At 35.9% G+C, this 20,218-nt stretch overlaps 1 protein-coding gene across 1 annotated transcript in view; it reads left to right on the top strand.

Annotated features, from left to right (window-relative positions):
* Positions 1-20,218, top strand: part of TFPI (tissue factor pathway inhibitor) — a 65,629-nt gene that overhangs the window by 8,408 nt on the left and 37,003 nt on the right. The gene's annotated exons all lie outside the window — the stretch shown is intronic.

Raw genomic sequence — 20,218 nt, forward strand, 5'->3', positions numbered from 1 at the left:
ACCTGAATTACATAAGCTATGAATCAAGGTTCTAATTAGAAACCTGTTAGGAAGGTCTCAACTGTCTTTCCAAAATACATATACCTCCTGCCTAAGATGTCATACTCAATATTAATAGATTAATTAGAATTAATAAATTAATTATGTAATCAGGAGATAGATTGATTGATAGACATATAATCAGAGAAGCAATGGTCCTGAAATACCATTTTCTTATCTTACTAAATAATGGATGCCTAGAAGAGCAGATACAAACAGGAGAAAAAATAGAAGCAGCCGTAGGTCTTTCTATGTAATTTTCTTTCTAATATGGATAGTAATTATAATAAAGACATAGTTAATATATTCAATTCTTTTCTCACACCAAAATTCATTGTATTCCTTTGTTTTTCTTTTTTATTTCCTTCCATTTGGGGCTACTGGCATTAGTAGTTGACCAGAATTATATCCTCAGAAATCTCCATTTTTGGTTTAGATATATAATACCAAGTTTTATGTATTTATTTATTTATTTATTTTCCTGCTTAAAGGAAAGAAATTAAAGCAGCATACTATGAAGGTCTACTATGAAGATCTTTGCTGTTAAACTGGATTAGATTAAGAAGAGTCCCTGTGATGAGGAAAGGTGAACTCATTCAAAGAAATGAATGCCACCTTCATTTGACAAAATGTCTTACAAATTTAACTGTAATATCTAGACAAAATAATTCCCCACATTTTTTCTAAGAGTTTTGTTAGCTATGGACAACTATATAAGGAAGAATCTTTGGTATTATTTCTTTTATTATATATTTCTATCTTATTTTCCTTTGTTCATTGTATTTTTCTTAGTAAAATATATACACTCTATTTGGACCTTTCTTACAAATTTCAGAAATATTTTTACATATTTACATTTCCACTATTCTTTTTAAAATTAATTTATTTATTTTGGCTGCATTGGGTCTTCATTGCTGCACGTGGGCTTTCTCTAGTTGCAGCAAGCAGGGGCTACTCTTCATTGTGGTGCATGGGCTTCTCATTGCAGTGGCTTCTCTTGTTGTGGAGCATGGGCTCTAGGCATGTGAGCTTCAGTTGTTGCAGCACATGGGCTCAGTAGTTGTGGCATCTGTGCCCTAGCGTGCGTGGGCTTCAGCAGTTGCAGCGCATGGGCTCAGTAGTTGTGGCGTGTGGGCTCTAGGGCATGTGGGCTTCAGTAGTTGTGGCACATGGGCTCTAGAGTGCAGGCTCAGTAGTTGTGGCGCACAGGCTTAGTTGCTCCATGGCATGGGAGATCTTCCCGGACCAGGGCTTGAACCTGTGTCCCCTGCATTGGCAGGCATATTCTTAACCACTGTGCCACCAGGGAAGTCCCTACATTTCCACTAAACTTTATAATTATCTCTTTACTCTCCCACTCTCTCTTATTGCTTCTCAATTTTCCTTCTCCACATCCAGTTCTCTCACTCTTCTCTCTTAGCTAGTAATAAGAATTAATATTCCCTATTATTATTTAGAGGGAGATTATTTTTCCTCTTAAAAAATATAAACACAAAAGTTTAAAAAAATAATTGGTGAGTTTCTTGACTTACTTTACTTATAGAACTTTAGTCCAAAACAGAGAATAAAAATCCCCTACTTATGTTTTGATGAATTGCTAATTTCTAGAGAATGTAAATAATCTGAAATTTACTTTAGGGGAAAAAAGAAAGAAGAAGATATTTATGAAAATAGTGGGTCTTTCTTAAGCTTGCAGTTGCCCTTTTTTGGGATGGTCACAATTCCTGTGTTTGCGTTGAACCTCTGTCAATATGCAAATGTAAGACTTTGGAGAGAAAAAATTAGTTTCAGGGTTTCAGTGTCCTCATTAAAAAATGCAGGATATTCTAGATACTTATCCCTGTAGTTTTTTTTTGTTTTTTGTTTTGTTTTTTTGCGGTATGCGGGCCTCTCACTGTTGTGGCCTCTCCCATTGCGGAGCACAGGCTCCGGACGTGCAGGCTCAGCGGCCATGGCTCACGGGCCTAGCCGCTCCGCGGCATGTGGCGTCTTCCCGGACCAGGGCACATGTCCCCTGAGCCACCAGGGAAGCCCTCCCTGTAGTTTTTTATATCTCTAGTAGTATATAATTCTATGACCTTGCCCTTCACTTCAGCTTTTTAAAATTTTTAAAATAAACTTAGTTTACATATGTTGTATGCTATTTGGTGTAACATGAAGATATTCACTTTTTTCTCCTGGCATAGCTATTTCTTTTCTCTGGGATTTTTTTGTTTTTAAGTTTTCTTTCTCATAGTATTGCAAATGACAAGAAATTAGACCTACACAGTAAACAGCTTTTAACATTTCATTCCTAGAGGAAACTTCCCTGCTTTATAAAATCATACCTAACAACCACTTCATATCCAAAAGAGAGAGAGAGTAACAAACTTTTTTATCAGTGAAATTGTCACAATCTAAAATACAGATAAATGTTGTGATTTGACATATTTGCTAACATTAAAGAATTCCACATTAAGCAGTTCTCCAGAAATATGACTTCCTGTAACAAGAGCCAAATCCAGTAGATGTTTCCTGAAGGATTGGCCAATCTTTTAGTAAACATGATTAGAGTGAATAGTCTGCAACTATTTGGGGAGGCTTGTTTTTGTTGTTGTTTTGGTTGTATTTTACTGCGTTCCAATATTAATTTACTTACCAGGTTCAGAATGTTTTGCTTCATTGTTTCCCATATTTTATCATTAGTCTGGGTGTATTTTTAGAATAGAATCTGAAAATCTGACTTTTATAAAGCAAAACATCAGGCATTATTTTAAGGGCAAAATAATTTTTTTGATATTTATTTATTTGTTTATTTATTTGGTTGCACCGGGTCTTAGTTGCAGCAGCCGGGCTCCTTAGTTGCGGCAGGCAGGCTCCTTAGTTGTAGCTCCCAACCTCCTTAGGTGTGGCATGTGAACTCTTAGTTGCAGCATGCATGTGGGATTTAGTTCCCTGACCAGGGTTCGAATCCAGGCCCCCTGCACTGGGAGCGTGGAGACTTATCCACTGTGGTACCAGGGAAGTCCCAAAATAATTTTAATGATAAGAAAAGGGGATTCTGACCTGAGCTTTATAGTAATGATATTATTTTCCTATCCTCCAAGCATTCTCCAATCAAAAACACTGAAAAAGTTGGTTAATAGCCAGTTTGTGAAATAAAAACAGCAGAATAACTGTCAGGTTACATTTGGCTGCTAGAAGGCAAAATCCATAGCATGAGTAGCTTAAATATGAGGCCATTTACTAGTTCACATTATACAAAGTACAGAGGATGCTTCAAGATTTGTTAATTCAACACAGATCTAAGTGCTTTCCATCTTTTTATTTCCATCACTAACAGCAGGTCATCCTTATCTAGGGATAGTTCTCAACATTACAAGATGGTTGCTTCAGTCATAGGCATCACATACAGACAAAACAAGTGGAAGGAAATATTATGTGCCCTTCCCATGTGGCTCCACTTAGAATAAGGACCTTTTTCAAAAGTTCCCCAGCCCTGGAAGATAGCATACTTCCTTTCTCATCTCATTGGTCAGAGATTTATGAAATAGAAATATCTAAAGCAATGTTTGTAAGGGAAATGGAATCACCATGATTAATGTAGATTAATGAAGAGTTTATTATTTATGAATTTATTCCTTAGGTGGGCATAGGCTATCCTTCCCTGAGAACTGGACATATGAACATATTCAGTTCATCTATCAATGAAAAGTGACAGAGAATTGTTGTTGCATAAGCAAATGAGATGACTGAAACAACTTACAAAGTTAAAAAAAAAAAAAGACAAAAATATATCCATAATCTCACTGCCCTAATTTCCCTTATTAAAGCATATTTTTCTGTATAAACACCAATTTTTGCTTAGTTTATCTTAAAGTGTACATATATTTTTGTATACAGCTTTTAAAATTCATATTACCATGATTAATCCCCTCTTAATCTTCTAGTCATTATCATTACCAATTTAACTTTGTATAATATTACATCTGGTGGATGGATGTACTGCCATATCTAATAATTGTCGATGTTGCATACCTACCTTGTTTAAAAATGTAATATTATTTTCTATTCTTAAAAAGATTGTGCATTTAATCATTTTCATATTTTTAAAGTCCCAAGTGTCATATCAGTACCTTAAAGTATCATCTATGTTTTTTAACAAAGAAAGTACACATTTAGGAAAAATTTTTAGTCGACGATTAAATAATAAGCCACTTATATACTTCCCCTTGCCAACACTACTCAAAGTCCTGCCTTTTTTGTCCTTTATCTCTGTCCAGTTGATAAAATCCAACTCTGAATCCTTCAAAAGTTTAATTCCTGAATCTGGAGGGAAAGAGCACTGAATTTTGAAGGCACAAATTACTATGAATTTATAGTTTGGGATTCCAGCAGCCCATAATCCTTTAAGATTTTCTATACGCCATTTTATTTTACCTGGAGAAAATGGCAAACCCTCACATTTTTAAAAGTCCATTATTTCTTGACATATTGAACAGAAGATCTCAGCCTCTTCTTCACATAGAAAATTGAATCACAGCAAGAAAATCTTCAATTTTCTTTTATTTATTTATGGCTGCATTGGATCTTCATCGCTGCGCACGGGCTTTCTCTAGTTGTGGCAAGCAGGGGCTACTCTTCATTGCGGGGCATGGGCTTCTCATTACGGTGGCTTCTCTTGTCACAGAGCACGGGCTCTAGGTGTGTGGGCTTCTGTAGTTGCAGCACGTGGGCTCAGTAATTGCGGCACACAGGCTTAGTTGCTCTATGGTATGTGGGATCTTCCTGGACCAGGGCTCGAACCTGTGTCCTCTGCATTGGCAGGCAGATTCTTAACCACTGCACCACCAGGGAAGTCTGAAAATCTTCAACTTTCTGTGTACTCTTCAACAGCTCCATCATAAGACACACACACACACACACACACACACACACACACACACACACCTGAAAAATGTGTCCTATTTCTCTCCCCACAGAGAAAACCTCATTTCAGTGGAAGTTACTCTTTTCTTCAGGCCAAGGCTAGACCCTCTTTACTTGTGTCCAGGATCTCATCTCTATTTATTTTATTTTTAGCTTTTGTTGCTTCCTCTCTAGTGGCAGAATCATGTTAAACTAAGCCCTCCACAAAAGTTTCCCTCAAACACCCTCTCTTACTTTCCAGCATAGATTTAAAAAATGATATCCTCAATTGCTGTTTTCACAGCCTTTGTTCCAATTCCTTCCTCAGGTCACCAGTTGCTGCCCCCCACCACTGTACCAAATTTTATTTTGCAGTGTGCAAGGGTACTGACAATCCCACTGTCACTAAACCCCATGCATGTTTTTTAACTCCTGTACTTGAACCCTCTGTGCTCTAGACATTGTCAACTTGTGCCAATTTTATGAAGTATTTACTTCCTTAGCGTCTATGTCACTACAGCCTCCCAGGTTTCCTTTTGTTTCCCTATTTCTTAATCTTCTTCTTAGACCTATTTCCCTCATCCTTGTTCTCCACAGTTCACTTATAGGGTGTTCCTTCCCCATCTTCACACTCACCTTATAGAGTCACTGTCAGGATTATGTGAATTAATATTTGTACAATCATTCAGAAGAACACCTGCTTCATATCACATGCTACCTAAGTACTTGTTAATCAAATCAACCTCAGCACTCCACAGAGTAATTTTCATTTTTATCTTGATTCTCACATTTCTGTCTCTACAGAGATGTCTACCCTGAGCTCCATGTCTACGTATTGAGCTTCTTATTTCATGGCTCCAATGAGTATCTGACAAATACTTAAAACTCTCCTGCTTTGGATGAAAATATTTATTTAAATCTATTATAGTTAGTAATACATAGTCATAGTAAAATTTTACCTATGATTCATACTATCTCAATAATACCAAATAGAATGCTTACTTTTTTATTGAGATATATTTGACATATAACATTGTGTGAATTTAAAGTGCATGATGTGTAGATTTGATATATTTATACATAACAATATGATTATCACCATAGCATTGGCTAATACCTTTATCACATCACATAATTATCATTTCTTTTTTGTGGTGGGAACAATTAAGATCTAGTCTCCTAGCAACTTTGATGTTTATAATACAGTACTGTTGTCTGTAATCACTATGCTGTGCAATTAGATCTCCACGACTTATTTATCTACTGGCTATAAGTTTGTGCCCTTAAACAACATCTCCCCAATTTCCCCATCCCTCAGGCTCTAGTAACCACCTTAGAATGCTTACTTTAGATTTATACAGATATATCACTTAGATGAAAACCAAACTGCATTTTTTTCTAAATGGCATCAAACACAAATTAAATAGAAAATTTCTGGATGGTTTTATTGTTAATATTTTTTGTATTTTTCTCATTGTAAAGATGGGAAAAATAAAATTTCTAGGTACCTAGAACTTATAAGCTTATTATAGTATTAAAGTTATATTAAAAGAATATACTATAGATATTTTTGAATGAAAAAATTAAATTTGTATCATAAAATTATAACTAAATTGTTGTAAAATACACATAGAAAAAATTCCTTAAATACATTTACTTTTCTGTTATTGACTTTTTAAAATAAAAATATATTGACCATTATGTCAATTATGGTGATAATAAAATATATCACATTTTAATTATGTGTCATAAAACAAGACTCATTTAGATGAAATAAACAATACATATAATAAGACCTCAAGGGCACAATTGGAATTCCTTGATAGACTATGGAGTATTATAGAGAACATACAGTCATGAGCTAAGGCAGAGACTAGAATGTAAACAACTAAGATCACCGGGTTGCGGGGGGCTGTTGGTGGTGGGATGAATTGGGAGATTGGGATTGACATGTATACACTAATATGTATAAAATAGATAACTAATAAGAACCTGCTGTATAAAAAATAAATAAATAAATTTTTTTTTAAAAAAAGAACAACTAAGGTCACCATCACAGCCTCTCTAGTGAGCTCTTGTTATTTGGCCCTCTCTGGAAGTCTACACCACACCTCTCTCTATAGACCAGCAAATCATCTGACTCTGTATATATGTCTACCCCTTGGCAAGTCAGCAGTGGCCAGATGCTAATGTGACTTCATTATTATCTATTCAATAGGAGTTTGGAGAGCTGACTTTATGAGTAGAGAATATGGGCAGGTTTTCTTAGAAGTAAGGGTGGAGAAAAGGAAGAAATAATTAGTTGACTACTTATTGTCATCTCTATTAGAGGATCAAGTTATAATTGCAGTCCATTATGTTCCCACTAATTCATACAGTTTTAAATAATTTCTTTTTTAGTTTTAAATAATTTTAGTTTATACATTTGTTTTAAATTTCTCCAGTGACTTTTTACTTTCTTTTTTGCAGGACTCTTAATTCATTGATTTGTTCTATAAACATTTATTGAGCTCCTATTAGATACCAGAAAGAACAGATATAATTGCCGCTTTTAAGGACAGAGAAAACAGATAGTAAGCAAATGTGTTACATAGGGATGAGTGCAGTGATTTAAAAAAAAAAAACATGAAAGGGAATGTAACATAATCATGGAGCTATTTTGTCTCAGTGTTCAAGGCAGGGTTCTGAAAAGACTCCATTTGTGCAGAGATTTGATACAGAACCAATATATCCATAGCATTTATGAGATTGAATCAGAGCATGATTCCAGAGGTGGAGAGGTAAGGAAGACCCTGTGAGTAGGGATTTACCACAGAATTTCCTCTCTGCTGCAGTTGGGAGTGTCTCTACATCCTTTTCCATAAGAGTAATCATAACTTCTCATTTTCCTAATATCTTGCAGCAAATGGTACATACTTAGTTTTCAGGCCCTTAGGATAATTTAATAAACTTTATTATGCAAAATTATGAAAAAATCCAATCTTAAAATAAAACTTCTCAGTAATTTCATAGCCCAGAAAACTAACTGGCTGAGTAAAAATTATTCTCTAATTTCAAGTTATAAGGACTGACATACAGGGCAGTGCTTTCTGCTCTGGAACATATGATTTGTGATTACAGTTGAGGAATGAAGCAGAGAAGGGATTAGGCAGTGAGGGTCTGTTTTACCTGCCAAGTCTTTCCTTCTTGTTGTGAACTTTAAAAGACACCTTCCTAGAAGAGATTATACAGAACAATTTTCTCAGAACACGTCCCCTCTTAGTAAATAACAACAAAAACCCAACAAAAGCACATAAATTGAGAGAACTGGATACTAAGCATCCTTATAGTATAGGTGATTCTACGTTTCCTATAGGAATGTGGCAGGCCAGTCCTGCCTCAGGCTTAATTTTTAAGCAACAAGAAATAGAACATGGTAGTCTGTAACTGTGCAGAAAGAAAAGAATTGGCTTACACATTAAAAAGCAAACTCTAGGGCTGATGTATCTCTTCCCACAGCGTAATGACAAAAGGGAAGTGACCCTTGCTTCTGAAACAAATCTACCAGCCAAGTTTAGAGATACTTTCTTAAGAAACTAGGAGGGCTCCTGCTATGAATTGAATTGTGTCCCTCCCACCCCAAATTCATATGTTGAAACCATAATCCCCCATATGATTGTATTCAGACATAAGACTTTTAGGAGATAATTAATGTTAAAATGAGGTCATAAGAGTGGTGTCCTAATCTGACAGGATTGGTGACCTTATAGAAGAGGAAGGGAGAGAGATCCTTCTCTCTATATATGCACACACAGAAGAAAGGCCACTTGAGGACATAGGGAGAAGGTGGTTTCTGCAAGCCAAGAAGAAAGCTCTCTCCAGGAGCCTGATTCTGCCAATGCCTTGGTCTTGGACTTCCCTCCAGAACTGTGAGAAATTTGTTTCTGTTGTTTAAGCCATCTAGTTCATGGTATTATCCTATGGCAGCCATAGTAGACTAAGATAGCTCCTGTGAGGTTTATCCACAAAATCACTTGTATCCTTACCTGACAAAGATCCATTTCAAGCCGTGTTGGCTGGTTGGAAGTGATAGCAAAGAAAAACCACCTTGAACGAGGTCTCTTGCCAGACCTCAAACCTGGACTAGGTCATTGATGATTGCCTACCTTAAGCATTGAGGCTCTTTCACTCATTTTTTACCAGATGGCCTATCAACATAAACTTCCTTTATAATATTGCATGCTCAGAGTTCAAAAAAATTACGCTGCCAACATGCTTTGGAGCATGGTTCCATTCTATGATGACTGCCTTAATCAAATCTGTAGTGTCTTTTTCAAATTTTGACTTAACCATTTTTATTACAACAAATCACACTAATCAATCCACAGAGGAATGTGTAAATATAATTTTTAATAATATTTAAATTTTCTTTTACCAAAACTTTTTTTTTTTTTTTTTTTTTGCGGTACACGGGCCTCTCCCGTTGCGGAGCACAGGCTCTGGATGTGCAGGCTCAGCGGCCATGGCTCACGGGCCCAGCCGCTCCGCAGCACGTGGGATCTTCCCGGGCCGGGGCACGAACTCGTGTCCCCTGCATCGGCAGGCGGACTCTCAACCACTGCGCCACCAGGAAAGCCCCCAAAACATTTTTTTTAATTTGACAGTATAAAGCAATAACTAAGGCATTTGCTTTAGAATTAGTACATCTGCACAACCACTTACAAGCTGTTTTCTTAGAAAAGTTATTTTATCATTTTGAACCACTATTTGTTTTCTCTATCAAATGAGGATAAGTTAACAACATTATCTTAGACAGAGTGTGAAATATAAATGAGAAAGAAATAATAATTAAGGCTCATTATTGGAAACTGCTTTTCACATTATGATTTATTATCATTAAAGTGACAAACTGTAATTTCACCACCCCATGGTAAAGACAAAAAATAAGGTGGCTTAAAAGCAGGCATCTAGAGAGAAAATCTAAACAAAGACTTAATCTACAATATGAAAATTAATCCCAGATATTTCAAGAGCTGACTATAATTACATGTTTGAAATGGGGCTTAAATAAAATAGGAATTTGCTCTTTTCAACTCTAGTCTTTAGCCAAGATTTTTTAAAATGCATGTATATGTGGTTTCTATTTCTTCTAAAGTTTGGGAAAAAAAGAGAAAATATGTTACATAACAGATTTTTCAAGTACCTCTTTTAGATGTTCCCTTGTGTAGACTTCTTCTAATCTGTTCATTCAGGCTTTGACTGATGGGTGAACTTCTGTATCCTCTTCCCAGGTATGAGAGGCAAACACCTAAGTTTTCTAAGGTTTATGACCTATTCCCTTCTCTAATATGGTTCGCTAAGGCTTGGGCCAAAAACCAGCTACCCATATATATGGATAGAGTGATGTGGAAATATTTACACAGTAATAAATATAATTACTAATGAAGTGTAGAGCTAAAGCTAGGAATAGAAAACATTTCGGCAACTTACTGAATCAAAAATTACAGTAATGATCATAGTAAAAACTTATATTGGTCAGTTAATTGTACTTGTAGGATTAGCAAACCAGAGAAGTCAATTATTTTGAAAAATCAATTTTTATCCCATAGTTCCCATGGTGATATTGCCTAATCATCGTCTTCAAGTCACAATAAAGGTATATCGCAAAAAGAAATAAACAGAGAGAGACTAAGTGATTAATACATTTAATTATAGTTTCCTGCATTGGATTTGGTCTCTATTCCACAAATCTTGTTTATTTTAAGGGTGCTTTGGGATCCTATCCTGCCTCTGTCACTTACTAGCCACCTGGGCATATGAGGTTAGCAAACAAACCACGTATCTCTAATATAAATTTAGTATACCTGCCCCACTGGCTACACAGCATTATTATCAAGATTCAGTAACCTGGGGCTTCCCTGGTGGCGCAGTGGTTAAGAATCGGCCTGCCAATGCAGGGGTCACAGGTTCGAGTCCTGCTCCGGGAAGATCCCACATGCTGTGGAGCAACTAAGACCATGCGCCACAATTACTGAGCCTGCGCTCTAGAGCCTGCGAGCCACAATTACTGAGCCCGTGTGCCACAACTACTGAAGCCCACATACCTAGAGCCCGTGCTCTGCAACAGGAGAACCCACCACAATGAGAAGCCTGTGCACCGCAATGAAGAGCAGCCCCCTCTCGCCGCAACTTGAGAAAGCCCGCACCCAGCAACAAAGACCCAACACAGCCAAAAATTTAAATGAATTTTAAAAAAAAGATACAGTAACCTAATAGGTAAGAAACCACTTCAAAAAATAATAAATCATTACAAAATACAAATGTTTTATAATGATATATCTTTGTACTTCTATTATCATTCTTAAAATAAATGTGGTGAATATACCATACAGCCAGAGCCTCAGGAAATTTGATCTTAATTTTAATTGTAGGTCATAGATAAATAATCCTGATACCAAAATAATGCTTATAGTGATGACTCAATGCCTCAGTAATGTGATATCCAGGGGGGAGTTAATAAAGAGATAAGGCTCTGTAGTGACTTGTTAGAATTTGCTATGTAGCAAATGTGCAGTTACACAGCCTTAGATCTCTCTTGGGAAACTGCCCAAACATTTGTATTTCCACAATGTATTTATTTAGAAAAATACTCTTTTCCTGAGAAAAATCTGGCTCTCAAATCTCTCACTGAGATTATGCAATTTCAGTAACTCTATTCAGGAACAAGTATTGGAAGTCTAGTGAGAAATATATTTAACAAAAATCCATTTCCAGACTCTAATTGTTGTGAATATTTGGGAATTTTCAGTTGAAAATACTACTTATAAAAAATGAACTTCAAAACATTAAAAAAAAAAATAGAAAACTATAAGAATAACGATAGGGCTTTTTGTCTTCCTCCCCTTACTGTAGATTTATTCTCATGTTACCTTTCTTCATTCATTATCCTTGGTGTTAGGGCACTGCAAACTCACCCAAAATGAGAAACAGCCAAGGAAGCACAAAGGTTAGAGATAAAAACAGGCACTAGGTTTTAGTGGGCAGCCCCCCCAGGGTTCAGCCAAATTGAGTGAAGTATTAAACACCTAGAGGATAACAACATTGCCACTGCTGAGCAGAAAATTGGAATTATTTTTCAAGTTATATTTTTCCTTTTTTTCTGGTTGTCAGGTTTTGTCTCTCCTGTCTTTCATTGCTACACTGCAAATAAATAAGCAGCCAACATGAAATTTCTTTTAGACATGGCAAAGTACTCATTGAACTTAGAGATTTATAGTAAAATTTAAAAAAAGAAAAAGTTCAATGATATGTGATAAGGAAAATCTGAACTAGGAAGTTTAAATTATATAAGCACCATGATGATAATATACATGTAAACACAACATGTGATTTTTCCAGGTAAATTTATAAGATAAAATAACAAGAGTATACCCCAAAACTAATGATAAAATAGAGTCATAACTGCCTACATGTTGTTATATGCCTTTCCCAAAATGATGTATTAGAAATTTAATGCTGGGGACTTCCCTGGTGGTGCAGTGGTTAAGAATCTGCCTGCCAATGCAGGGGACACAGGTTGGATCCCTCGTCCAGGAAGATCCCACATGCCGCAGAGCAACTAAGCCCATGCTCCACAACTACTGAGCCTGCACTCTAGAGCCCATGAGCCACAACTACTAAAGCCCATGCACTCTAGGGCCCACATGCCATAACTACTGAGCCCACGTGCTGCAATTACTGAAGCCTGCACACCTAGAGCCCGTGCTCCGCAACAAGAGAAGCTGCCTCAACGAGAAAGCCCGTGCACCACAACGAAGAGTAGCCCCCGCTCGTAGCAGAGAAAGCCCGCACGCAGCAACGAAGACCCAACACAGCCAAAATTAAAAAAAAAAAAAAAAAGAAATTTAATGCTATCCTTCCAGCCTACTATTGGTCTCTTCCATTACCTGTGAGCTTTTTGCTCTGAATCCTGCCACAAGTTCTCATCCACATCAACATCCATTGCCATTTCCTTTGAGTTGTTCTCACCAAAGCCAAATTGCCAACATATTTCTAGTTCCAATGGACTTGGATTCTTAGAAAAATATTCATTTTACATTAAGATCTGTACTGCCTCATCTTACAACTTGTAGCCCAAGAAACCTCCCATACCTAACCAAATTATCACAAAAATGTCTCAGTTTGGGCCTAAGGTCTTTACAGATAAGTGCTATATTTTCAATTGTTTAGATTTTCAAAGAGTCTGAGATGACATTCTCAACAAAGAATAAGCTCAATATAGCTCAACAAAGAATAAGCAAAATATTTTGCTTCTGTTTTTACAGTACACCCAAAATGATGTCAAGGATTACTTAAAATGATTATAATAGCTAAAATTTATTGTATTAGTCATCAATCTAATGACCTTTCCATTTAATCCTCACACCCTATGAAATAGGTTTTAGTAAAATACCCAGTCTATAAATGAGTAAATTAAGGCAAAGAGAGGATAAATATATTGTCAAATTCACATAAGTAGTAAGGTACAGAACTGGTATTTGAAGTTTTACAGTCTGTACTAGGTTACTAGAACTGCCATAAACAAAATATGACAGACTGGGTAGCTTAAACAACAGAAATGTATTTCCTTACAGTTCTGGAGGCTAGAGTTTGAGATCAAGATGTCAACAGGGTTTATTCCTTCTAAGACCTCTCTCCTGGGTTTATAGGTAGTCAGTCTTTCTCTGTGTGTCTGCATTCTCTTTTTTTTTTAATAAAGACACCAGTCATAAGACCCACCCCAATGACTTCATTTATCCTTAATTATCTATTCAAAGGCCTTATCTCCAAATACAGTCACATTCCCATGTACTGGGGGTTAAGACGTTAACATATGAATTTGGAGAGGACACAGTTCAGCTCATATCACAGTGTTAATCCTCTTAACCACTAAACATGCAAAAGGAAGGGAGGGATGGAGGAGAAAAGGAAGGGAGGAAGGGGCGAGGGAGGGAAGGAGGGAGGGAGAGAGATGTTATTTAGGGCATTACTTGGATTGATTTGATGGCTCTTGGTTTCCATATGGGATATAGCCACCTCTACCACAGTAATATACTTGTAAAGCAAACCAGAATAACCTTGAAGGCAGCTGGAGGTAGGGTGCTTTCTAGACAATGCTGAGACAGATTGACCAATTCTTGGGACAGCAGCTTGGTATGGTGATGTGACCTTGAGCTCTGAAGTTACACAGATATAGGTGCAAATATTAGCTCAGTTTCATTCTACTTGGAAAAATTATATTCCCTTTCTGAGCTTCAGTTTTCTTAACATGGGTGTAATATTTCATATAGGATAGGATTTTTAAGAGTATTATAGTTGATATGAAGTTCATAGATGAGCTCATATCCTCAACAAGTGAAAACCTCAAAGTTCTTCATTTTTCCTTTCCATTTTTGCTCCTCACTTACTAGATTCACACAGACCACTTGCCTTTCTTTCACATACCCTCTCAAGAATATTAATATCACAAATAAATAGTGAAGTAATAAATAATACATTTCTTTCACCTAATTACCTCTTTTCTAAGCACACCTTTCTTTAATCATCTCTCCTACACACTCACCATCTCTTTTGATTGGATTTAAGTAATCACCCTGTCTTCTTTCTTTGAGTTGCAAATTACCTATCACTTAAGCAAAATTTTACAAATAGAAATCTACTGTATTCATTTTACATTTTCTTTGAAAAATTTCTTTTTAAACAAATTTTTCAATTAAAATATTTTATACTTCCAGAAAAGTGGAATAAGCAATACAAAAGACACAATTAGAAAAATAAATGTGGATAGATGGACATTCCATCACATTGATTCTAATGTTTTTATTTTTTGGTGGGATTGGTAGAAATAAATAAAACTGTATGGATATATCCAATGATCCATATTGTAACCTAATTTTAATTCACAAAGTTTATCCATATTAATTCATTTATTTATCCTTATGTCAGTCATTATTTTGGGTATTGAACATAGAATTGTGAATGTTATGCTAAGAATGGAAAATGCTTTAGTGATCGAGAGACAGTGACTATGTATGCAAATAAATATGTAAGTGGTGATAAGTGCTATTTCAAAAACAAAGCAAGTCATTACTTTTAGGAATGTAAAATGGTGCAGCTGCTTTGGAAAACAGTTTGGCAATTCCTCAAATGACTAAACAGAACTATCATATGATCCAATAATTTCATTCCTAGGTATATACCTAAAAGGAATAAAAACATATATCCTCACAAAAACTCGTGCACAGATGTTAATAGCAGCATTATTCATAATATCCAAAAAGTAGTAACAGCACAAATGTTCATTAAATGATGAATGGATAAATAAATTGTGGTATATTTGTAGAATACTTTTAGCAATAAAAAGAAATTAAGTACTGGGACTTCCCTGGTGGCACAGTGATTAAGAATCTGCCTGCCAATGCAGGGGACATGGGTTCGAGCCCTGGTCTGGGAAGATTCCATATGCCGCTGAGCAACTAAGCCCGTGTGCCACAACTACTGAGCCTGCACTCTAGAGCCCCAAAGCCACAACTAATGAGCCCGTGTGCTGCAACTACTGAAGCCCACACGCCTAGAGCCCGTGCTCAGCAACAAGAGAAGCCACCACAATAAGCCCGTGCATCACAACAAAGAGTAACCCCCACTCACTGCAACTAGAGAAAGCCTGCATGCATCAACGAAGACCTAACACAGCCGAAAATAAATAAAGTAAATAAAGTTTTTAAAAAAGAAATTAAGTACTGATATATGCTACAGTATGGGTTAACCTTGTAAACATTATGCTAAATGAAAGAAGCCAGACTCAAAGCCATTTATATGAAATGTCTAGAATTAGGTGATATATAGAAACAAATTATATTAATGGTTTCCTAGGAACGTGGGGATGGGAAAATTGCTGGGGGTGATGGCTAAGGGGTGGGGAACTTCCTTATAGGGTAATGAAAATATTCCAAAATTGATTGTGGTGATGTTTATACAACTCTGTGGATATAGTTATAGCTATTAAAACATTTTTTTAAATTGAAATTATCAAAATTAAAAGTTTGTGTCTATCAAAAGATACATATAAAATTGAAGAGATAAGATAGACCAAGATAGAATATTTATATATATATTTGGCAAAGAACTTATATCCATAATATATAAAGAGCTCCTACAATTCAATAATGAAAAGACAAAAAAATCTTTAAAAAAAACCCTCAAGTTATTGAGATAGAGAGTAATAGAGGAACTGATGGTTGTTACTTTTTAAATATGGTGCTCAAAGAAGGTCTTTTGGAGAGAGGATACCTGACAAGTGTCCTAACTAAAAGAAGGGAGTCTGTCATTCCAGGATCTTGTAGAAGAGTGCCCCCATGACAGGAAATAACAAATTTAAAGTACTAAACCTAGAATGAATATGCTATGTTCAAGAATCAACAGCTTCAGTGGAGCCAAGGGATTAGTAGGCAGTATCCATAAAGCTGAGTAATTACAGAAAAGACTGACAGGAAATAAAGTTGAAAGGGGAGCTGGGAATGACATATTGGACACATTTTCCCTTGTCAAAATGATCCTCCCTAATGATGATGATGATGGGGCTACAGCAAAATATTTCCTGTCTCCTGCCTTGGGTCTTTAACTGCCTATACTGTTCTACTTAGAAAACATAACCTCAAATGTAATCTGTCCTGACCGAATTTGTCCCTAATATGTACACCAATCAATATTTACATTAATTTACCAAGTTGTATGACTAGCACACAACAGTTCACTCAGGATATACTTGAATCCTCTGACCTTCATATTCTGTATCTATTCAATGACTCAGTTTTATCAATACTAACCTGCCCCTTTCTCTGTAGTTCCACTGATAACTCCCTTTTCATAATTTCAATCTGATCTGCAACATTCTAGCTGTTAATTCCACTTATAATTTTTCCCTCTCAACATCTTTCCATACATGCTGGATTTTATTAATGCACAAAGCATATCATACTTTTAAATATTTTTTTAGCTCAGAAAACCTACTGACTTTTTCTTATCTGTAATATCTCTCAAGATATTTTCCGAAAATATTTTATGGGAAAATAGTCCCTTGACATATAAATTTGGAAATGCAGTTACTATATCTCCCATAGAAGATACTATTGCACGTTACCACATTAAGCATTCTTTAAAAGTCCTAGAGTTAAGAAACCTATATAAATTTTTAAACTTAGATATAAATATATATTAATCTATGAACACTTTTTAAATAACTAATAACATCTTGCTGAACTGTTATTCTAGGAACATACCTTGACTAAAAAGGTTAAAATTGATGCTGCAAATTATCATTAAAGTGACTATAAAATGTAAGTTATACAACATAACTATGTTATTCCGCCAAGTGAGGAAAATGTGTTAGTTCAAATGCATACATTTTTAGAACTGAAATGTAATTTAAGGACAATCTAGCCCAAGTCAAGCATTTTATGAATCAGGTTCAGAAACGTAAATTTCCGAAGGTTACTTAGGTTTCTGGCAGAGCTGAGCTTAGAATTTCTAGTTTATTGCCCTAATGTATAAATACTATTTTTTTTCAAGGTAAATAATTTAACATATATTTATTGTCCACTACTATGTGCCTGGTATATGCAAAGATATTCTCACAATTCATCTTGGCACTTAACATTGCATTTGTATTTAATTCAGTTGGTTGAGCATAAATTCCTTAAGGGTCAAGGCTTTCTCTAGATTTTTAAATCTCCCTTTGTGACTAACATATTATTATGCGCAACTAGTCACTGACTCAACACATTCATGTAATATATTCTTGCTTAAATAACTTCTGATGACAGATCATAAATTAAAGAGGATTTAGCAAGAGTGAAGGCCCTCTTCCTGGTTCATAGCTGGTGCCTTCTCGCTGTGTCCTTACATGATGGAAGGTACAAGGGACCTCTGTGGGATCTCTTTTATAAGAACACATCCCATCCCCCATGATCTAATCCCTTCTGAAAGGTCCTACTTCCTAATACCATCACCTTTGGGAGTTAGAATTCTACATAAGGACTTGGGGGAACACAAACATTCAGACCATAGCATAATCCCACCAACAGTGTTAAAGGTCCACATCCTCACCAACATTTTGTATTGTCAGTTTTTACTAATTTTAGTTGTGGTATCTCATAATAGTGCTGATTTGTATTTTTTGATGAGTAATGATGTTGAGCATCTTTTAATATGCTTATTGGCTGTATATATATAATCTATTGAAAAGTGCCTGCACAATCTTTAATACTTTTTTGTTTTTTTGCGGTACTTGGGCCTCTCACTGTTGTGGCCTCTCCCATTGCGGAGCACAGGCTCCGGACGCGCATGCTCAGCGGTCATGGCTCACGGGCCCAGCCGCTCCGCGGCATGTGGGATCTTCCCGGAACGGGGCACGAACCCGTGCCCCCTGCATCGGCAGGTGGACTCTCAACCACTGCGCCACCAGGGAAGCCCTGATTCATTTTTAATTGCATATCTATTTGTAGTTCTTTATACATTTTCAATATATAATCTTAAGATATATGAATTTCAAATACTTCCTCACAACTTGCCTTTTCAGTATCTTAAGGATGCTTCCTTTGTTGAACAGAAGTTCTTGATTTTAATGAAATCCAATTATCAGTATTTTATTTTTAATTGGTGCTGTCTATATCTTGATTCAAAAATGCTTGCCAACCTCATCATGAATATATTCTCATATGTTTTTTCTCCTAAAATTTAATGTTTTATCTTTCACATTTAGATGGTTGAATTCTCTTGAATCAATTTTTGTGTATGATACCAGGTTGGGTAATACATATTTTTAATGGGGTCAGCTATTTAAGACAATAGAGTACAGAAAGGTACAAGGATGTGTGAGAAGTGTGTTAATCACTGGATAGCTTCAGGTCGGGTTTGTTATCTTGTTTGTCATTTTACAATGTAATTATGCATTTTGCAATTTAAAAATAAGTTCATTACAATAATATATAATTACATCAGTTCACTCTAGTTGATCTCCACAAATTGCAGTTTTATGAATGTTATAACAAGTTGTACTATTTTTTCAGTGGCACGCACACCCAAATCAGTCTTCTACACTGCTCTTAGAAATTGAAATATTTAGTGGTTTTGGTCACTTTTCAGAGGCAACATTGTGGAGAAGAAAAAGTACTGAACTAGCAATCTGCTCACTTGAATTCAAGTTCTGTGTCAGTCATTAATTAGCTATGGCTTGCTATAGAGCATACTCATAGTGTTTTCTGTCCAACACCCTTGCTTTCTTCTGGAAGCAATAATCTACTCCTCCAGGGAGCTATACCTGTCCACTCCACCCTTAAACTCATATACTTACATTAAGATTTGCAGTGTTTTGACATTTTCCTATTCCCTGACCCCGACTTTTTTTAGGGTCCACCAAATCTGTGCTAGTCTCCTGTAGCTCTCCACCTCAAACATATTGGTCCAGTGGTGGGGCACTTCCAAACTGAAACTATCAATGCTATGCTGAAGCTATGTGAATCTAGTCCATGAAGAAAAGTAGTCACACTATTCTGATTAGGCCTTCCATATGCACAATTCCTTCATATCCACAATTCCTCTATATCAGTGGTTCCACATCCAAGGATTCAAGCAACCGTGGATCATGTAGTACTATAGCATTTACTATGGAAAAAAAATCCATGTATAAGTGAACCCATGCAGTTTAAATCCATGTTGGTCAAAGGTCAACAATGTATATGTATATCTGTACATACATTTAAATACATATATATTTGTGAATTCAAATACTTTATGATATGATTTAGAAGTTATGTAACACTGCTACTGACTAAAATTCAAAAATGTGTTAACATTTCCAAAGTGTGAGAAAATAGGTTATACATTTCACTAGTGATTTTAATGAAGTTTAAAGCAAATGCCATTTATTACTTTATTATGACTACACTTTAATGATGTATATTGCAGCTGTGATCTACTATAGACATAAACAGAATATTTTCTAAATTGTTTTTGATGGAATATCTGTTCCTGCATTTCTGAATGTTTACTGATAACATTGCTCTTTCCTTCCTGATTCCGATTGCATCAGTAGCTGAACGTGTGCGTGTATTCTCTTCTTTTTCTCTTCCCGTGCTGTGTAAACATTATACATTTCCTTCCACTTTTGAATCCAAAGGAAAAATAGCCTTAAAGAAAAAAATTTATATGAGCTTTTCCATTATTTTTTGCTATTGATCTTTAAATAATTCTGAAACAGGAAGTCTCACTCTCCTGC

The sequence above is a fragment of the Lipotes vexillifer genome, unplaced genomic scaffold (genome assembly GCF_000442215.2).
Source record: "Lipotes vexillifer unplaced genomic scaffold, Lipotes_vexillifer_v1.1 scaffold1168, whole genome shotgun sequence".
In the NCBI taxonomy this organism is placed as follows: Eukaryota; Metazoa; Chordata; class Mammalia; order Artiodactyla; family Lipotidae; genus Lipotes; species Lipotes vexillifer.